The sequence below is a fragment of the Falco cherrug genome (genome assembly GCF_023634085.1).
Source record: "Falco cherrug isolate bFalChe1 chromosome W unlocalized genomic scaffold, bFalChe1.pri SUPER_W_unloc_1, whole genome shotgun sequence".
NCBI classification, from domain to species: domain Eukaryota; kingdom Metazoa; phylum Chordata; class Aves; order Falconiformes; family Falconidae; genus Falco; species Falco cherrug.
The window spans coordinates 3,981,106-4,004,254 of NW_026599288.1; the positions used below are offsets into that span (position 1 = coordinate 3,981,106).

Below are 23,149 nucleotides of genomic sequence, written 5' to 3' on the forward strand. Positions count from 1 at the left end.
TCATTACTACAGTTAAACTGTTAGCCTATTAACTATCCTCAGCATTGCCTTAGAGCTCAACTGCTGGCTAAAACTGGTTTTCATGTGGTTTATACTTACATAAGGACAAGAGAGGGTCTAAATTAAGCTATGGAGTGTTTGTTACCAGGCAGATAAAAAAGCAACCATTTAAGTTCTCCATAACATTTGCTTCCCATTTAAAGACCCTATTTGTGATGTTCTCAGAGTACATATAAAGTCAATAACTTTGCAAACAAGTATCTTCCACAAGTCCTACAAAAATAGAAATAAAACCACTTCCTATTTATTTCTTTTTTGAAGCTCCAAACAGATTTAACTAAAATAAGCAAAAAAGTTGGTCTCTACTTAACATCTCCATTATATAAACAACTAAGAATAGAAACTGAAGCTGTAACAGAACAAGATGAACATTTAATGTTCTTACAGTTAACTGAATCCCTTCAAACTATTTGCTCAGAAGCCCAGCATTCTCTAATATTTCTTGAAACCCAAATTCATTATTTATGCTTTCTGGTGAAAAATTAGACACAGTCATCATTACTGTTTTTATTACAAAATGTACATAAATTAAAAAATTGTAAATCTGAGTGTAAAATTTCATTTAAAAATGCAGTCTAGCTGACATTCCTCTATGAGCTGGTGTCAGATTATGGCTAAGGAAATGGATGAAGAAGATGGAGAATATTCATAATTTGTTATTGATGCTTTTCCTTCATATTTTGGAGGTGATTCAGATGAGAGATACAGCATTAGTAAAATATCTGAAGGTAAGCTCCTTCCAGAAATTGTATATATGATTTCATAATCTCTAACAGCAATCATTCTTTCATCATCTGCAAGCTGTGCTCTATAAAACACAAACCTACGTATTAGAATAATTCATTTATCTATAGTGAGTGAAATTCCATACACTCCCTGAAAATGCTCGAAGCAAAGAACTTGCATAAGCATTAGGATTTCATACTATGGGCTACATTATAACTCTCATGAAATTTCTATTACTTCAGAAGGGAAGGGCAAACAAGTTCCCTTCTAACCTTTCACATCACCAGTCATAGCCTGGCATATGGGTATTAGCTGCTTCTGACAGGACTATCTCACAATCTTATTAAATATTCTGATCCTTTGCTCCTAATGTATCTTCCTTTTTCTAGTCTTTCACATCCATATTCTCCCCTTCTCTTATGAAAGACAGTTACTAGACTTAGAATTGCATTGCTAAAATCACAGTCCTTAGCAGTTTGAGATCTTACATGAAAGGCAACTTGAAATTCATATTCCCTTCCAGCTCTGGGATCTTCAACCATGGCACTATGTTAGGAGGAACAAGGCCACTGCTGCTTCTCCAAGAAAGAACTAGGGAACCAACTTGCAGCACTCAAGATGCCATAGCTGCTATCAAGTGCTGAGCCATGGGAATATGATCAAGTGAGACTCCTGGAGGTGGTATCAGCTCACAAGATCTGTGAGCTGCCTGGGGAGCAGGAAAGGGTGATAGCTGGAGAACCCCCACCGCAGAACACCAAAGCAGGAGGACCAAGGTTTCTGCATCCAAGGTCAATGTGTTTTGTCCATTCCACTTCTAACCCACTAGAAATTCCCCCCAAAAGCTGGGCTGAAAACTGCCTCTTTGGGTACATGTGCTCATAGGACAGAGAAGTCCAGACAGGCAATCAACAGTGATTGAGTTAATGAGGTCACACACAAAGTTCTGAGCACCAGAATTGGTTGTTTGTGGATTGAGGCAGGGGATTTTATAGAACAGATGAAAGAAGGAGGGGCTACCTGGTATGGGCACCAGCAGGGAGACCCCACAGGAAGTCTGAGGAATTAGCTTTTTGGCCACCCCACCACCTTTGTTTTCCCTTTTTCAGTGCAGAATGTACTGCTTGCATTCTTTCACAGCCTTTGATAATGCATTTTACCAAGCACGGGACACATCTGAATTCAGGGCCTGAAATTATAGAGAAGAGAAAACGTGTGGCCCTCAGTTTTTTGTACCATCTGTGTGCAGAAGTACAATTCAAGAGGCACTCTGTCTCCCAGCTGTTTGTAAGGCTACAACAGAATACAGCTTTCATGTATGATCCCTTATTTCCCCAGTGATCTACACCAGCCTGGTCTTCTAAATGTATTTAATCTGAAATGTTTTTTGAGGGTTCCCTTGGACCATACTTGAATTGGCTATCTCAGTGTCCTGGTTTCAACTGGGATAGAGTTAATTTTCTTCTTAGCAGCTGGTGCAGTGCTGGGTTTTGGATTTGGTGTGAGAACAATGTTGATAGCACACTGATGGTTTTGGTTGTTGCTGGGTGATGTTTATACTAAGTCAAGGACTTTTCAGTTTCTTGAGCTTTGCCAGCCAGAGGGCTGGAGGGACACAGGAAACTGGGAGGGGACACAGCCAGGTCAGCTGACTGGAACTAGCCGAAGGGATATTCCATACCATGGGACATCATGCTGAGTATATAAACTGGGGGGAGTTGGCTGGGGCCTGTTGATCACTGCTCAGGGACTGGCTGGACATCGGTCAGTGGGTGGTGAGCAGTTATATTGTACATCACTTCTTTTTATCCCTTCCATTTGGATTTTATTCCTCTCCCCTTCTCCCTCCTTTTCATTATAATTGTTATTATTATTGATTTGTTTTTCTTCCTCCTATTTTATTTTAATTATGTAATTGTTCGTATCTCAACCCTCAAGTTTTACATTCCTTTACAATTTTCCTCCCCTTCCCTCAGGGGTGGGATGGGTGATGGGGGAAGTGAGCAACTGGCTGCGTGGTACTTAGTTTCTGGTTGGGGTTAAACCATGACATTAAGGGACACCAGAGATCCAGCTTCACACCCAGGGCAAGTCATTCCTCCACACATAATCCATTTGCTTTATACATACATCTGGGATATACATGCCAGAAGGGAGCACAGTGCACACTGGAGTTGCAGCACAGACAGACTCACTGTGGTGCCTAACTCCAGGACCAGCAGCAGCTAGTAAGAAACACCTTCCAGATGTGGACACCTTGACCCAGCCCAATAGGAAGACAGAGACTTTATGTAATTTCCTTCTTTTGGCAGCAGGAGTTTATTTTCTCTCCTGCTTGTTCTGGGTGTCCTGCGATTGTAGTACTATAACTCTGAGATCTGATATATTTCACTTGCAATCTGAGAACAGGCAAAGACTTTTATACTTAATAAAACACAGTGTTTCTTCATACAACAATTTGCACCTGGACATGAGAACTACTGCCCTCTAGAAAGGACTTTTGCTTGATCAACCCTGACATCCTCTCATCCCCACATCTACCCTGAACTGGCAGATCTGTAGGGAACTGAATAATCAGATTTCCATCAGCTTTGTACAAAGACTACACTCTCTGGAACAATTTCAGTGGAAAACCAGCAGACTGAATGAAATATGTTTTTAGTCAGAGTTTACTAAGCATTGCATCCCTTAGCACAAATCATCAACCTCAAGCTGGACCTCAGTCAGTGAGAACCAGTGTCTTCTTCCCTAGGTGATATGTACAAGATAATTTTTTGTTTGAGAGCCAGCCTCTAGAACATTTTCCAACTTAGTATAGGCAATAGAAAAGACCCACTGGTGCAATAGAGCTCTGTACCATAAGGGAAAGACGAAATAACAATGAAACCCCAAGCAATGAATATCAAAGATATGCCCTTATACCTCTTGCATCATGGTTTAGCAAGAACAACCAAGCAAAGCGAGCTTTAGCTTGCCTCCCCGAAACCCAAGTGAGCTACTTGCAAGCAGCTGCCCCCAAGCGAACCCGTCTCTGTTGCAAAAGAGTGGGACGACTTGTTAGTAGAGGTGAAAAGCCAATCGAGCTGGGTGATAGCTGGTTACCTGTGAAACGAATTTAAGTTCGCCCTTAATTCTCCTTCAAGGACTCACAACAACCCACATGAAGTGAGTTAAGAGTAATTTAAAGGAGGTACAGCTCCTTTAACAAAGGATACAACCTTCATTAGTGGATAATTCAATTTCCCCTACAATATTGTAGGCCTTCAAGCAGCCACCAACAAAGAATGCGTCAAAGCTCCGTGCAAAAAAATCTAAACCCAACACAATTCCCTTTCAGCCTAGCAGGTTAATCTACCAACAACAGAAGAATTAATGCTAAAATGAGTAACTAGGTAGCCCACTCCCTCTCAAGCACAAACTTACCATTAAATATTATTAAGAGATAAACTAATGTCCCAACTCCAACAAGACTAAACATTCCAATATACCCTCTTAAGCCAACCCAGGTGCACCCACTAGAAAGATTTAAATCTGTAAAAGGAACTTAGCAGGCACAAGGCCCGACTGTTTACCAAAAACATAGCCTTCAGCCTAACAAGTATTGAAGGTGATGCCTGCCTAGTGACACCATGTTCAACGGCCGTGGTATCCTAACCGTGCAAAGGTAGCGCAATCAATTGTCCCATAAATCGAGACTTGTATGAATGGCTAAACGAGGTCTTAACTGTCTCTTACAGATAATCAGTGAAATTGACCTTCTTGTGCAAAAGCAGGAATAAACCCATAAGACGAGAAGACCCTGTGGAACTTAAAAAACAGTAGCCACTGCACACTAAATCCAAGCCTACTAGGCACACCACATCCACAACGCTGGCCTATAATTTTTTGGTTGGGGCAACCTTGGAGTAAAAAGCACCCTCCAAAAATAAGACCACCCCTCTTAACCAAGAACCACCCATCCACATGCAAACAGCAACCAGACCCAATATAAGTGAACAATGGACCAAACTACCCCAGGGATAACAGCACAATCTCTCCCAAGAGCCCCCATTGACAGAGAGGTTTATAACCTCGATGTTGGATCAGGACATCCTAATGGTGCAGCCGCTATTAAGGGTTCGTTTGCTCAACAATTAACAGTCCTACGTGATCTGAGTTCAGACCGGAGCAATCCAGGTCGGTTTCTATCTATGATGGACCCTCCCCAGTACGAAAGGACCGGGAAAGTGAGGCCAATGCTTCAAGTACGCCTCTCCCCTCAAGCAATGACCTCAACTAAATTGCCTAAGTAGCCACCCACCTTTAACCCCTAAAAAAGGGTCGCTAGCATAGCAGAGCCTGGCAAATGCAAAAGGCTTAAGCCCTTTAATCAGAGGTTCAAATCCTCTCCCTAGCTTTCCCCGCCCAACCATGACTCAACCTCTACTCCCAGTCTACCTCACCATATTCTTAGCCTATGCTCTTCCAATCCTAATTGCCATAGCCTTCCTAACACTAGTGGAACAAAAGGTTCTAAGCTACATACAAGCCCGTAAAGGTCCAAACATTGTAGGCCCCTTCGGACTTCTACAGCCCGTAGCAGATGGAATAAAATTATTCACCAAAGAACCCATACGACCATCTACTTCTTCCCCACTACTCTTCACCCTGACCCCAGTATTAGCCCTTCTTCTTGCAATCTCTATTTGAATCCCCCTTCCCCTACCCTCCTCCCTTACAGATTTAAACCTAGGCCTACTATTCCTCCTAGCCATATCTAGCCTAGCAGTATATTCAATCCTATGATCGGGCTGAACCTCAAACTTAAAATATGCCCTAATTGGCGCACTATGAGCAGTTGCACAAACCATCTCATATGAAGTAACACTAGCCATCATCCTCCTCTTTTAATCGTACTAAGTGGGAATTACACGCTTAACACCCTTGCCACCACCCAAGAGCCACTATACTTAATCTTCTCCACCTGACCCCTTACAATAATATGGTACATCTCCACTCTTGCTGAAACTAACCGCGCCCCATTTGACCATGCAGAAGGATAATCCGAATTAATATCAGGCTTCAATGTAGAACACGCCGCAGGTCCATTTGCCTTATTTTTCCTAGCTGAATACGCAAACATTATACTAATAAATACACTTACTGCCATCTTATTCATTAACCCTAGCTCCCTCAACCCATCCTCAGAGCTATTCCCAATAATCCTCGCCACAAAGACCCTACTACTCTCCTCAGGCTTCCTATGAGTTCGTGCCTCATATCCACGATTTTGCTACGAACAACTTATACACCTTCTCTGAAAAAACTTCCTACCACTAACACTAGCACTATGTCTTTGACACACCAGCATACCAATCTGCTACGCAGGCCTCCCTCCTGCCTAAAAACACACCCAAACATAAGGAAATGTGCCTGAACACCCAAGGGTCACTATGATAAAGTGAACATAGAAGTGCACCAACTCTGTCATTTCCTGAAAATTTTAGGAAAGTAGGAATCGAACCTACACAAAAGAGATCAAAACCTTTCATACTCCCTTTATATTACTTCCTAGTAGGGTCAGCTAAGCAAAAGCTATTGGGCCCATACCCTAAAAATGATGGTTTAACCCCTTCTCCTACTAAATGAGGCCCCTCACAAAACTAATCTCCTCCTTAAGTCTCCTACTAGGGACAACCATCACAATCTCAAGCAACCATTGAGTAATAGCCTGAACCAGACTAGAAATCAATACCCTCACCATAATCTCCTTCATCTCAAAATCACACCACCCTCGAGCCATTGAGGCTACAATCAAATATTTCCTAGTCCAAGCAACCGCCTCCACACTAGTCCTTTTTTCAAGCACAATCAATGCATAATTCACTGGACAGTGAGACATCACTCAACTAACCCACCCAGTAGCTTGTCTACTACTAACAACAGCAATCACAATAAAACTAGGCCTAGTACCCTTCCACTTCTGATTCCCAGAAGTCCTACAAGGCTCACCCATAACCACCGCCCTACTCCTCTCTACAGCAATAAAACTCCCCCCCATCACCATTCTCTTCCTAACTGCTCCCTCATTAAACCCAACCTTATTAACAACCATAGCTATCGCATCTGCTGCTGTTGGAGGATGAATAGGACTCAATCAAACGCAAGTCCGAAAAATCCTAGCCTCATCAATTGCTCACTTAGGCTGAATAACCACCATTCTCATATATAACCCCAAACTAACAATAATGACCTTCTACCTTTACTCCCTAATAACTACTACCATCTTTTTCACCTTCAACACAACCAATTCATCAAAACTATCCACAATAATAACCTCTTGAACAAAAATACCAACACTAAACGCATCCCTAATGCTAGCATTATTATCCTTAGATGGCTTACCTCCACTAACTTGTTTCTTACCTAAATGACTTATTATCCAGGAACTAACTAAACAAGAAATATCCACTACAGCTGTAATCATCGCTATACTCTCTCTACTGGGCCTATTCTTCTATCTACACCTCACATACTGTTCTACAATTACACTCCCACCAAACACTATAAACTACATAAAACAATGGTATACTAACAAACCCACAAGCACACCAATTGCCACCCTAACTTCCCTATCAACCCTCCTTCTCCCCCTATCCCCCATAATTTCAACCATAGCCTAGAAACTTAGGATAACCAACTTTAAACCGAAGGCCTTCAAAGCCATAAATAAGAGTTAAACTCTCTTAGTTTTTGCCCATGCTACTAAGACCAGCAGGACATAAACCTGCACCCTCTGAATGCAACCCAGATGCTCTAATTAAGCTAGGGCCTTCTCCAAAAACCTAGACAGATGGGCCTCAATCCCATAAACTCCTGATTAACAGCTAGGCGCTTAAACCAACAAGCTTCTGTCTACCAGACTCCTGTACACATTATAGTGTACATCAATGAGCTTGCAACTCAACATGAACTTCACCACAGAGCCAATAAGAAGAGGTATCAAACCTCTGTAAAAAGGACTACAGCCTAACACCTAAACACTCAGCCATCTTACTTGTGACGTTCATCAACCGATGATTATTCTCAGCAAACCATAAAGACATTGGCACCCTGTACCTTCTCATTTGCACAGAACTTGGCCAGCCGGGAACTCTCCTAGGAGATGACCAAATCTACAACGTAATCGTCACCGCCCATGCCTTCTTAATAATTTTCTTTATAGTTATACCTATCATGATTGGTGGATTCGGAAACTGACTAGTTCCCCTTATAATCAGGGCCCCAGACATAGCATTCCCCCACATAAACAACATAAGCTTCTGACTACTGCCCCCATCCTTCCTCCTACTACTAGCCTCCTCCACAGTAGAAGCCGGAGCTGGCACAGGATGGACCGTGTACCCCCCTTTAGCAGGCAACCTAGCACATGCTGGCGCCTCAGTAGACCTGGCCATCTTCTCCCTCCACTTGGCAGGTGTATCCTCTATCTTAGGGGCCATCAACTTTATCACAACAGCCATTAACATAAAACCTCCAGCCCTGTCACAATACCAAACTCCCCTATTCGTATGATCCGTCCTTATCACCGCCGTCCTCCTTCTACTTTCACTCCCAGTTCTTGCCGCTGGCATTACCATGCTACTAACCGACTGAAACCTAAATACCACACTCTTCGACCCTGCTGGAGGAGGAGATCCCATTCTCTACCAACACCTCTTCTGATTCTTTGGCCACCCAGAAGTTTACATCCTAATCCTCCCCGGCTTTGGAATCATCTTGCATGTAGTAGCATATTATGCGGGTAAAAAGGAACTGTTCAGTTACATAGGAATAGTCTGAGCCATGCTCTCAATTGGATTCCTAGGCTTCATCGTATGAGCCCATCACATATTCACAGTAGGAATAGACATAGACACCCGAGCATACTTCACCTCCGCCACCATAATCATTGCCATCCCAACTGGCACCAAAGTCTTCAGCTGATTAGCCACACTACACAGAGGCACCATCAAGTGAAACCCACCAATACTATGAGCCCTAGGCTTTATTTTCCTCTTCACAATTGGAGGCCTAACAGTAATCGTACTAGCAAACTGTTCACTAGACATTGCCCTACACGACACATACTACATAGTTGCCCACTTCCACTACGTCCTCTCAATAGGAGCCGTATATGCCATCCTAGCTGGATTTACCCCTTGATTCCCCCTGTTCACCGGGTACACTCTACACCCCACATGAGCAAAAGCCCACTTCGGAGTCATATTCACAGGTGTAAACCTAACATTCTTCCCCCAACACTTCTTAGGTTTAGCTGGCGTGCCACAACGCTACTCAGATTACCCTGATGCTTACACCCTATGAAACATCTTATACTCTATCGGCTCTCTAATCTCAATAACAGCCGTAATCATACTAATATTCATTATTTGAGAGGCATTTGCAGCAAAACGAAAAGTCCTACAACCAGAACTAACCACCACTAACATCAAGTGAATCCACAGCTGCCCAGCCCCCTACCACACTTTCAAAGAACCAACCTTTGTCCAAGTACAAGAAAGGAAGGAGTCGAACCCTCACACGCTGGTTTCAAGCTAACTGCGTCAAACCACTTATGCTTCTTTCTTATGGGATGTTAGTAAACCCATTACGCAGCTTTTTCAAAGCTAAATCACAGGTGAAACCCCTGTACACCCCTCCACCATGGCCAACCAATCCCAATTCAGATTCCAAGGCGCCTCCTCACCAATTATAGAAGAACTTGTAGAATTTCACGACCACGCCCTAATGGTCGCACTCACAATCTGCAGCCTAGTCCTCTATCTATTAGCACTCATATTAGCAGAAAAATTATCTTCCAACACTGTAGACACACAAGAAGTAGAACTCATCTGAACAATCCTACCTGCTATTGTCCTCATCCTACTTGCCCTACCATCCCTACAAATCCTCTACATAATAGATGAAATTGATGAACCTGACCTGACCCTAAAAGCCATCGGACACCAATGATATTGAGCCTATGAATACACAGACTTCAAAGACCTAACATTTGACTCTTACATAATCCCAACAACAGAACTCCCACCAGGACACTTTCGACTACTAGAAGTCGACCATCGCGTTGTATTCCCCATAGAATCCCCTATCCTCATCATCATCACTGCCAACGACGTACTCCATTCATGAGCTGTCCCATCCCTAGGAGTAAAAACTGACGCAATCCCAGGACAACTTAACCAAACATCCTTCATCACAACCCGACCAGGTATCTTCTATGGCCAGTGCTCAGAAATCTGCAGAGCTAACCACAGCTACATACCAATCGTAGTAGAATCTATTCCCCTAACCCATTTCGAGCACTGATCTTCACTCCTATCATCCTAATCATTAAGAAGCTATGCATCAGCACTAGCCTTTTAAGCTAGAGAAAGAGGAAGGCCCACTCCTCCTTAATGATATGCCCCAACTCAACCCAAACCCATGACTCTTAACAATGCTAACTACCTGAATAATCTTCTCACTAATCATCCAACCTAAACTCCTACCATTTACCCCCACCAACCATCCCCTCAACAAAACCAAAACCCTTGACAAATCTACCCCTTGATCCTGACCATGAACCTAAGCTTTTTTGATCAATTCTCAAGCCCCTACCTCATAGGCATACCACTAGCCCTTCTCTCTATACTCTTCCCCACCCTTCTATTCCCCTCTCATAACACCTGATGAGTCAACAACCTCTTCTCTACCCTTCAATCATGACTCATTCACCTAATCACAAAACAAGTAACAATACCTCTAAACAAAAAAGGCCATAAATGAGCACTAATCCTCACATCCCTAATAATGCTACTTCTTACAGTCAACCTACTAGGCCTACTACCATACACATTCACCCCTACCACCCAACTATCCACAAACATAGCACTAGCCTTCCCACTCTGACTTGCTACTCTCCTCACAAGACTAAGAAATCAACCCACAATCTCCCTAGGACATCTACTGCCCGAAGGCACCCCCACTCCACTAATCCCTGCTCTAATTATAATCAAAACTACAAGCCTACTCATCTGCCCACTAGCCCTTGGAGTCCGCCTCACAGCAAACCTCACAGCAGGACATCTACTTATCCAACTCATCTCTACAGCCACCACCACTCTACTCCCCATCATGCCAACAATCTCCATCTTAACTGCACTAATCCTACTACTACTCACCATATTAGAAGTAGCAATAGCCATAATCCAAGCATACATCTTTGTCCTCCTACTAAGCCTATACTTACAAGAAAACATCTAATGGCCCACCAAGCACACTCCTTTCACATAGTAGATCCTAGCCCATGACCAATCTCCAGAGCTGCCGCCGCTCTCCTCACCACCTCAGGACTAGCCATATGATTCCATTACAATTCCTTCCAACTCCTAGCCCTAGGACTACTCTCCATAATCCTCTTCATACTACAATGATGATGAGACATCATTCAAGAAAGCACATTCCAAGGCCACCACACACTCACAGTACAAAAAGGTCTATGATACGGAATAATCCTATTCATCACATCAGAAGTATTCTTCTTCTTAGGCTTCTTCTGAGCCTTCTTCCACTCCAGCCTTGCCCCTACACCAGAACTAGGAGGACAATGACCCCCAACAGTAATCAAACCCATAAACCCCATAGAAGTACCCCTACTTAACACAGCCATTCTCTTAGCAACCGGATTTACCATCACATGAGCCCACCACAGTATCACTGAAGGAAACCGCAAACAAGCAATTCAAGCCCTCAGCCTAACCGTTCTCCTAGGAGCCTACTTCACAGCCCTCCAAGCCATAGAATACTATGAAGCCCCATTCTCAATCACCAACAGCGTATACGGCTCAACCTTCTTCATTGCCACAGGATTCCACGGCCTCCAAGTAATCATCGGATCCTCCTTCCTCTCACTCTAAACTTTTGACTCGCTCAAATAACCCCAGAAAAATTATCCCCATATGAATGCAGATTTGACCCCCTAGGGTCAGCTCGACTACCATTCTCCATCCAATTCTTCCTCAGTAGCAATCCTATTCCTTCTATTCAACCTAGAAATCGCATTCCTCCTTCCCCTACCATGAGCCACCCAATTACGGTCCCTTACTACTACCTTAACCTGAGCCCTCTTAATCATTATTTTACTTATACTAGGACTAATCTACGAGTGACTACAAGGCTGCCTTCTAGAAGTGGATGGGCAGCCACTGAAGAGAGAGCAGCCAAGGAAGAGAGAGGGGGAAGAAGCAAGAGAAGAGAGAGAGAGTGCCCTGGATGAGGAGAGATTAGGAGAAGGCAGCAGAGGGACTGGCATGAAGAGTATGTTGGTATGTGATGGTAAAAGATCTTGTTGCAGCCGGCTAGTTTGGAGAGTGCTGCGACACATTGCAACCTCCCTTTTAAGCTCTCTGGAGCCTCCTGCTCTTCTTCCACAGTATCAAGGTATCCTTTTATCTTGACATACTGCCACATAAAGAACAGGGTAGATCAGCAAGGCAGGTCTCACTTCCTTAAGACAGTGAGATAAGGGAGAACAGGACACTCCCTGTGTCACAGGGCCTGTGGATAGGTGTCACAAAGGGTCCACTGCATTGGTTCTGCACTACAGAAGCTTCCTAAAATCTGACAGTGTGGTTATCATGCCAATGGAGTACTGATATCATAAGACAATATGTCACAGTTGGTGACAAGGGGTCAGCAAAATAAGGAGGTGGTGGAGGTGGGAATGCCATTACAGCATCACCTAGGAAAAAAACCCACCAGTTACTACCTCTGAAGAACTGAGTATCACTGTTTATTCTAACTGTATCCTAGAATATTTATTGTCTTTGGAATTATAGTATTTGTACTTGTCTACCTTTTAAGATAAAATGCAATGATTCCACGTACAGAACTGTTATATTCTGGGCTGCAAGAGTACATTGGAGAAACATTCAAACCCAAAATTACCCCAAATAAAGATGTGGCATATTCATAAATGGAATATTAGAAAATACATCAAGGCGGGGGTGGTGGTATAACATTCCATCTAGCTAAGAGACACAAACTTCACTGTTGACTGTCTTCAGAAACTGGAAGCGCAAAGCACAGTTACTGTTGGCTCACTTTAAGGGTAAGCAAGTATTTACTTTTCCTCACATATTTAAAATAGGTTTTTTTTAAGTTTGTCTGCGTCTATTTCAGTGCTAGAACAAAAGTATTCAAGTCATTAATGGTTCTGATTACCAATTCATGTTGATTTTGAGTGTCTTGATAGTTTCCCTACCAAATTACTCACAGCTAAAGACACACCACTAACATTAGCACCACAAAACTATTGATACACAATTCACTATTAAATGTACTATGTAGCATATCTGCCAATTTAAATTTTGTGCTTGAGGAGGGTTTGGGTTTTTTTTAATGAAAGTTCATATCAGTCACTGGGCTTGCATAATTTATATTAACATTCACTGCTGCCTGGCACTTTTTTTCCTTTGCAACTTGGGTGCAGGAACAGGTCAGGGAGCATTAGAGATGTTGAGTGAGGCAGGGGTGTTATCTAGCTGAGTCACCACTGTGCCAGAATGTCTTTAAAGGCAAGAAAACAAAATGAGTGGATTCCTTTTATACTTCTGTCAGGAAGAATAAAACTGAAAGGCTGAAGGTTGAGGCCTGGTTGGCGTAATAACAATCTGAATTCCTTTCTATGCCCCTTTGATTTATCCTGGCCACTAGAAAACTGACATTAAACCTTCAACTTTTCTGAGGATCACCAAGTTACAGGTCTGTACATTGGTTTGACAGACAGAAGGGTGAAAGTTGTGCATTACTGACTGGTCTTGCAGTACTATGTTTGATTCAATTTTTTCTGAGAGCTAGAAAGTTATCAGAATATAAAGGGTACTGAAAGAGCTGGCTGATGTTATCATGGGACCTCTCTCCATTATTTTTCAATGATCATGGGAGTCTGGAGAAGTCCCAGTAGACTGAAAGCTGGCAAATGCTGTCCCAATTTTCAAGAAGGGTAAGAAGGAAGACCCTGGTAATTATGGGCCTGTCAGTCCCACTTCAATGCCTGGTAAAATTAGGGAGAAGGTTATCCTGGGAGTTATTGAAAAATACTCAAGAGACAATGCAGTCATTGGTCATAGCCAGCATGGGTTCACAAGGGGAAAGTCCTGCTTGACCAACTTAATTTCCTTTTGTGACAAGGTCACCCATCTAGTTGGCCAAGGGAAGCCAGTAGATGTAGGGGGTTTGGGATTTTAGCAAAGCTTTTGATACTGTCTTTCACAGTATCCTTCCGGACAAGAGGTCCAGCACACAGTTAGACAAGTCCATAATACATTGGGTGACCAATCGGCTCAAAGAGTTGTAGTAAATGGGGTTACAACAGGCTGGTGACCAGTCACCAGTAGGGTTCCCCATGGCTCAATTCTAGGGCCAGTGATCTTTAATGTTTTTACAAATGATCTGGAAGCAGGAACTGAATGTACATTAAGGAAGTTTGCTGATGATACTAAACTAGGAGGAGCTGTGGAGTCCCTTGAGGGTAGAGAGGCCTTACAGAGAGATCTGGATAGACTAGAGAGCTGGGCAGTCACCAACAGTATGAAATTTAACAAGAACAAGTGCTGGATTCTGCACCTGGGATGGGGTAATCCTTGATATATGTACAAGTTGGGGCATGAGAGGCTGGAGAGCAGCCCGGCGGAAAGTGCTCTGGGGGTTTGGGATGATGGCAAGTTGCATATGAGTCAACTGTGTGCCCTGGCAGCCAAAAGGGCCAACTGTGTCCTGGGGTGAATCAAGCACAGCATAGCTAGCCGGGCAAGGGAGGCGATTGTCCCACTCTACACTGCACTGGTGTGGCCCCACCTTGAGTACTGTGTGCAGTCTTGGGCACCTTAATATATGAAGGACATCAAACTACTAGAGTGTATCCAGAGGAAGGTGACCAAGATGGTGAAAGGTCTTGAGGGCAAGACCTAGGACAAGTGGCTGAGGTCACTTGGCTTGTTCAGCTTGGAGAACAGAAGACTTAGAGGTAACCTCATTGCAGTCTACAACTTCCTCAAGAGGACAGCAGAAGGGGAGGTGCTGATCTCTCTCTGGTGAGCAGTGACAGGACACAAGGAAATGGAATGAAACTGCATTAGGGGAAGTTCAGATTGGTATGCTGGTTTTGGCTGGGATAGAGTTAATTTTCTTCACAGTAGCTGGTATGAGATTATGTTTTGTATTTGTGCTGGAAACAGCGTTGATAACACAGGGATGTTTCAGTTACTGCTGAGCAGTGCTTACACACAGTCAAGGCCTTTTCTGATCCTCACCACACACTACTAGTGAGTAGGCTGGGGATGCACAAGAAGTTGGGAGGGGACACAGCCGGGATAGATGACCCCAAATGACCAAAGGGATATTCCAGACTATAGAACGTCATGCTCAGCATATAATGCTGGGGGAAGAAGAAGGAAGGGGGGACGTTTGAACTAATGGCATTTGTCTTCCCAAGTCACCGTTACGCATGATGGAGCCCTGCTTTCCTGGCAACGGCTGAACACCTGCCTGCTGTTGGGAAGTGGTGAATGAATTCCTTGGTTTGCTTTGCTTGCATGCATGGCTTTTTCTTTCCCTGTTAAACTGACTTTATTTTGACCCATGAGTTTTCTCACTTTTACTCTTCTGATTCTCTCCCCCAGTGCATTGGAGGGGAGTGAGCGAGAGGTCGTGTGGGGCTTAGTTGCTGGTCAGACTTAAACCGTGACAGACTGGACATTAGGAAAAGGTTCTTCACTGAGAGGGTGGTTGGTAACTGGAACAGGCTCCCCAGGGAAGTGGTTATGGCACCTAGCCTGTCAGAGTTCAAGGAGCGAAGAAGGTCCCCCGTGGAGAGTCGGCCAAGTCACGACAATCACACCAATATGGCTACATGCCGTGCTCACTTTATTAAACAAACAGGTCATATTTATAACTTAAACCGACCGCTCACATGACTTTACACACAGGTGATTGGATAAAAGTCTCTGGCCACGCAGGCATCCGTGTTGCTGATTGCTGAGCATGCTGCGGGCGCCTGATCAGAGTGTGCCAATAAGAGTGTGTTGATTTCACAGTTCCCAGGACTTTTTTGTGCATAGCTTGTTTTCTTTCTCACCCTGCTTGTTCCCAGGACAATTTAAAACTGCTCTGCAGCTTCAACTAACAGGCCTGGGTTGTCCAACCAGGACAATGGTAACATATGTCCTCAGTCCTTTAAAAATTCCTCTACAAAGGAGCATCTGGATGATGGTCTTAGCCATATGGTTTAGTGTTAGATAGTCCTGTGAGGAGCAGGGAGTTGGACTTGATAATCCTTATGGGTCCCTTCCATGATTCCATATATTCTCTCTCTTTTCCTGTTATGTAAATGCCTTTTCTTTTTATACAAATACTTCTTGCACAAAATTTAACACATAGAATAATGTCACTTTTTTTTCTTTAATTAAAAAAAAAAAGTCAGTCTTCTTGATAAAAGTTAACAAATTTGTTGGTTAGCCTCTACATACAAATGATTTGTCTCTCCAAAGCTTGTCATTAGCTTTTCCTCTCCATATACCACTTGAGTTTCTTGTATTGTTGAGCATCAGGATTTGACACTAATGATGGAAGAAAGGATTGCAGGAATATCATTCTTCAGTTTGTGAGATTCCGACTCAATCTGATTTGAGTTTTCAGTGCATTAAGTGGATGTTGATTCCTATCATACGTTTATGTGGCAAGGTTTTGGTAGCAGGGGGGCTACAGGGGTGACTTCTGTGAGAAGCTACCAGAAGCTGCCTCTGTGTCCAATAGAACCAATGCCAGCCGGCTCCAAGATGGACCTGCTGCTGGCCAAGGCCGAGCCCGTCAGCAATGGCGGTAGTGCCTCTGTGATATTTAAGAAGGGCGCAAAGAAACTGCTGCACAACAGCAGCAGGGAGAGAGGAGTGAGAATATGTGAGAAAAACAACTCCGCAGACACCAAGGTCAGTGCAGAAGGAGAGGGAGGAGATGCTCCAGGTGCTGAAGCAGAGATTCCCCTGCAGCCTTTGGTGAAGACCATCGTGATGCAGGCTGTCCTCCTGCAGCCCATGGAAGTCCATGGTGGAGCAGATGATACCCACCTGCAGACCAGGGAGGACCCCACACAGGAGCAGGTGGATGCCCAAAGGAGGCTGTGAAGCCCATGGGAAACCTGCACTGGAGCTGGCTCCTGGTGGGACCTGTAGCCCCATGGAGACAAGACCAGGCTGGAGCAGGTTTGCTGGCAGGGCTTGTGACCCTGCGGGGGACCCACGCTGGAGCTGTCTGTTCCCTGTGGGAAGGACCCATGCTGGAGCACTTCATGAGCTGCAGCCCATGAGAAGGACCTGCATTGGGGCAGTTTGTGGAGGACTGTCTCCCATGGGAGGGACCCCATGCTGGAGCAGGGGCAGAGTGTGAGGAGGAAGGAGCAGCAGAGACAAAGCATTAGGAACTAACCGCAACCCCCATTTCCTGTCACTCTGTGCAGCTTGAGGAGAGGAGGCAGAGAAGTTGGGAGTGAAGTTGAGCCTGAGCAGAAGGGAAGGGTGGGGGGAAGGTGTTTTTAGATTTGTTCTTATTTCTCATTATCTTACTCCGATTTGATTGGCAATAAATTAATTTCTCCAAGTTGATTCTGCTTTGCCCATTACAGAATCACAGTATAGTTGGGGTTAGAAGGGAGTTCTGGAGATTTAGTCCAACCCCCTGATAAAGCAGGTTTACCTAGAGCAGATTGCACAGCATTGCATACAGGCAGGTTATTAATGTCTCCAGGGAAGGAGACTCCACAGCCTCTCTGGGTAGCCTGTTCCAGTACCATGATGGTAATTGCTGAGTGATTTCTCTGTCCTTATCTCGACCCACAAGCCTTTCATCATATTTTCTCCCCCTGTCCTGTTGAGGATAGGGAGTGAGAGAGCAGCTTGGTGGGCACCTGGCATCCAGTCAAGGTCAATCCACCACACTACAGTCATAAAGCTGTAGTCTTGAGCCCTATCTTGTGATTTAAAGATAAGATTCTTTTAAAAAAAACTTTTAACATAATAACTGTTTAACTATGAGTTATGCATATTTTAATTCCAGACCCTAAGTGGTAATATTTGGCAAAAATTGAGCTGAAGTGGTTTTCCCCATACAGGAAAGTACTGAAAGAGTTGTTTGTGTTACGTCTGGATATAGTCATAAGACAATGTTTTTGGATGTTGATGCTAATGGAGAAAATAAAGTATTTTGGACTGGCATAGAAAGCGGTCCTAGAGCTATGGAAAGCTACAGTGCATTTGTAGCTGGAGCATGACAGAGAACTCAGAACTACCAGAAAGTCACTGCTCTTGAAATTATTTCTGGTTTCACAGTCAATAAGACTGTGAAGACACTGACAAGACATGTTGCCATTTGGAATGATGAGCAGAGAAATATAGTTGTTGATATTTTTTTGGTTGGAAATTAGTCAAGGCTGTTGTGATGGAGGCTACTATTAAAGCAATAATCTGATGAAACATAAAAATTACTATGCGTTTGGTTGGGGTGTTTTTTGTTGTGTTTTTTTTGTTTTTGTTTTAATTATCAAACATTCTTATAAATGGGAAAACCATTTATGTGGTTTGGACTGTTTGCTTAATGATGATGGTCTCTAGAGATGACGGCACAAATGCAGTAAGCAAGACAACTTCATCTCCAGTAGACCAAAAGCTGGTCACTTCTAGAATAACATTCCACTGTGCAGAAGAGATGTTAATCTGTTATGGGCAATATGAAACTAGTAAATAAAATCACAGCTGTTGGAGTATTTTTTTCTCTTTTTAGATTAGAAATGTGAAATGCTGGATATGCTGAGATTGTGCTTCAGTTCAAAACACTAAATATGATCTGCAGAACCTCTTTAGGTGTTTTAAAACACAATGAGAGAATCCAGGCTGTCCCAATTTGTCCTAACAAGAATGTAGCCACTAGAGAAACATCTAGTGTTTATAATTCACAGCACACCTGGAAGATTTTCAGTTTGTTTTTCTGGATTCATACAAGATCCTTGAATCAAGGCTCATGCTACTTGCTTTGTTTCGGTAAGAGATGATCTTTTATTAGTATGCTTTGAAGCAAGAGCTGCTGAAGAATGTTTGGAGGTAACACATAGTAAATTTTACTTTATAAATTGTAATTTGCTTGCTGTGATGGTGCAGACCAAATGATATGATGACACAGAAGTCAAAATTGACCCAGTTCTCCAACTCCCATTGAGTTCTATAAAGCCAAGTCACAGCAAGCAGTTGGTGTGCATAGTAAATGCAAAGCTCAGTTGAATAGCTAAGAACTGTGTTTCATTTTATTTAAGTTCTGGCAGGCCCAAAAGATCTATACTTAGAAATATGAGGATATAAAAATATTTGTTTTATTAGAATTGTCAATTCATAGGCTCAGAAATGACAAAAGCATTGGTGCCAACAGTTGGTAAGCTTTTGAACCAAACTTAATTAACCTTTGTCATGGTTTAACCCAGCAGGCAGTTAAACACCACACAGCCATTTAGCTCACTCCCCACCCACCCCAGTAGGATGGGGGAGAGAACTGGGAAGAAAAAAAAGATTGGGAAGAAAAAAAAAGAAAGAAGGAAAAAAAAGTAAAATTCATGATTTGAGATAAAGACTGTTTGATAGGACAGAAAAGGAAGGGGAAATAATAATAATAATGATGATAATAATAATAATGATGATAATAATATTAACAACAACTACAATACAAGAATTAAAATATACAAAACAAGTGATGGACAATGCAATTGTTCACCACCCAACGATTGATACCTACCCAGTTCCCGAGCAGTGGCCCCCAGCTGGCTTTCTCCCTATTTTATATGCTGGGCATGATGTCATATGGTATGGAATATCCCTTTGGACAATTTGGGATGTCTGTTCTGGCTGTGTCTCTTCCCAGCTTCTTGTGCTCCTGTGGTGGTGTTCTACAACCTCGGGAGCTGCTGGCTAGGCTTTGGTGCTTTGAGTAATGAGTTGGGCGGTTAAGCACCCCTTGACTGTACCAATAACTTACTCGGCTAAGGCAGAGAATGGCATTGTCCATACTGGAACTCCTGTTGACTGGTCAGAACAGGGAAGAAGAATGGAAACAGATACTCCCTGACAATCCCAGAATGTTCCTGCTGGACCATAGCCCGAGTGGTAACTGAGTGGAACAATACATTGTTCTTGGAATTTTTGAGAAATTACCAACTCGGGTTGCAGTCGGAATGGAAATTTGCTTATGACTAAAGCCAATCATTTCACAGCCTTATAAACAGTGGTCCTAAAGTAAGACCCTTCTGAGCTTTCCTGGACTGCAGCAGGCTGCAACCAGCATCTTCCTCTAAGCAGGACACAGCTCAGAGCTTGCAAACCACTAAGTTTGCAATACTAGGGGGACTGTTGTGGAAAGTTGACAATGGGGCCTGGGCTGATATCCTTGCTCCTTGAGGCTCAACCTTTCACCTGTTGAGGAATGCAAAGGCATTAGACGTGAATATTTCACTGAACTGGAGGGGAACTTTTAGTAGGTATACCTTTACTGTAATATATATTATAAGCTTGAAGTAGGTTAATTATGTTTGTGATTTAAAACAAATTTTATTGATTTGCTTTGCTGCTAAAATCTTATGAATAATCTTGAATTGTGAACAAACTTTCTCTTTTTTTTTTTTCTTTCTACCCTTTAGATCTAATCTGTTGTCCAAGTCTGAGACTAGGAATAGATCCGGCCGCACCTAAACTCTATGAGAGTTTAGAAAGCAAGGAGGTCTATTCTGAACCTCGTGACTCAGTGGAAGGCTCTCCCTTATTCTTTATCCCACTTTCTATATCTTTCCCTTTAGATATAAACCACTGACCAAGTCTGAGACTAAGTTTGGATCCCGCCACACCTAAACTCTGTGAGAGTTTAGAAAACAAGGGGGTCTACTCTAAACCTCATGACTCAATGGGAGGATCTCCTTTACCCTTTTATATCTTTGATCTTTATAAACTGTTTCCAACTCTATTCTGACTTGATATCAACTTGACTTATCTCTGTGCATTTACTCCATGTAATAAGTAATAGAGTGAACCTTGCCATTGAATCTTGTGCAGTTGCATTTCCACAAATTCATATTAAACCTATTTCACTTGAACTCTTTGGTGATAAATCTTTAAGCAACCCGAGCTAACCACTCCATTTGTGACAGCCCCCCAGCCTATTCACTGGCAGGGCACTATGAGAAGTTGAAGAGTCCTTGACCACTGCTTAGCAATAACTAAAACATCACTGTGTTATCAACGTTGTTCTCATCCTAAATCCAAAACACAGCACTGTACCAGCTACTGGGAAGAAAATTAACTCTATCCCAGCTGAAACTATGACAACCCTGAAATAGTTCTTTTGCAGTTTGGCAGATAGCTACAAAAGGACCACAGAAAAGAGTATCACGATGGCTATACTGGAAGGGAGGGTGAGCTAGACGTTGACATCCTCCTCCCAAAATAGTAGCTGACTGGGTCTACGGCACAGCACTCATGCATGATCTTCCATTTCTTCTCATCCATTGCACACAGAGACCTTTCCTCATGTAAGCTGCACATTTCTAAAGCAGTCTTAAAAGACCTGTAATTTTCTGTTTAGGAGTTCATCATCAATGCCCTTATTTAAAAAGAACACAAGGCCAGTAGGTAGGAGAAAATGCACATTGAAGGTGTGTCATTGACTGAGTTCAATTAACTTTTAAATGTAAATGAGTAAGTGGCTCCAGTCCAGGAGAAAGGACTCCAAGGGCTGAGTGTTCATTTCTAGGCTACAAGGCCAGACTGCTTGCTTTCTGTGACCTGGAATTCTTGTATTTTGGTTTGCCAGAGGTCTGCATCCATGTGGTTTGGTTCTTCTATCCTATTATATTCTACAGAGCTGTAGGTGCTGGTTTTGTATTCACCTGAATTACAGCAGAGTTTGAGTAGAAGAGAAACCTTGAACTTTTCAGACTGAGGACAGGTTCCAGCTGGGAAGTTATTTGCAGATGAGGATGCATTTAGAAGTATACAATGAGATCTGCCATTTTGAGGTTTGAACTGCCAAAAAGTCTAATTGAGTTGGGTGGTCAGAATGTGGTGTTTGACATTTATCTTAGTTAAGGGATCAATATTTATACAAGAGAGATGGTGACACTGTATCATCAGTGTGTGATATCAGAGCTAAGGATCCTATACTTAGCCCTTTTGGATCAACACATTGAATGGGAAATTACATCTCTTTTAAGGTTATATAGAAAAACTTTACCAGGTTATGCACCAAATATTGGCTTGGTAAATATTTTGAGCACTCCTTTAATCTTCCTTGGTGTCCTGGTTTCAGCTGGGATGGAGTTGATTTTCTTCTTAGTAGCTAGTACAGTGCTGTGTTTTGGTTATGATGTGAGAACAATGTTGATAGGACACTGATGTTTTTAGTTGTTGCTGGGTAATGTTTATACTAAACCAAGGACTTTTCAGTTCCTTGGGCCCTGCCAGAGAAAGAGCTGGAAGGGCACAGGAAATTGGGAGGGGACACAGCCAAGACAGGTGACCCAAGCTAGCCAAAGGGGTATTCCATACCATATGACGTCATGCTGAGTATATAAACTGGGGGAAGAAGAAGGAATGGGGGGACATCTGGCATTATGGCATTTGTCTTCCTAAGAAACCGTTACACATGATGGAGCCCTGTTTTCCTGGGGATGGCTGAACACCTGCCTGCCCATGGGAAGTAGTGAATGAATTCCTTGCTTTGCTTTGCTTGCATGTGCAGCTTTTGCTTTACCCTTTTCCCCCACCTTTCCATTTTGTTATTATTATTACTATTGTTATTGTTGCTGTTATTATTGTTGTTCTTACCTCTTTATTCTGTTTAAATTATTACATTGTTCTTATCTCAACCCTTGAGTTTTACATTCCTTTCCGATTCTCCTCCTCATCCCTCTGAGTGAGGGGCAGTGAGCGAGCGGCTGCGTGGTGCTTGGTTAAACCACAACACTTGGTTAATATTAACCAAACTTAATTTCTGGGTAGCTTTGGAAAATACTTTTTGCATTCAAACATTCAAGTGGTGATGCATAGCTGGTCATATTGTACTTTGTTTCTTCTTCTGTCAGAGCACTGAAATTATACCTTTTGACTAGGTAAAATTGCTTCTGTAACATATACCTGTACAGCTATCTGGCTGGAAATCCATTTGCAAAGGTAAAATTTTGTGTTGTGGTATGAAAAGTGCAGGACATTGTTTATAATGTATTGGAGGCTTTCTGCATATCTGATGCATTTCTCTAGCT

General features: G+C 42.9%; 1 pseudogene; it reads left to right on the forward strand.

Annotated features, from left to right (window-relative positions):
• The first annotated feature begins 6,410 nt into the window (after positions 1 to 6,410).
• On the forward strand, positions 6,411 to 7,448 carry LOC129734869 (NADH-ubiquinone oxidoreductase chain 2-like; annotated as a pseudogene).
• The last annotated feature ends 15,701 nt before the right edge of the window (positions 7,449 to 23,149 follow it).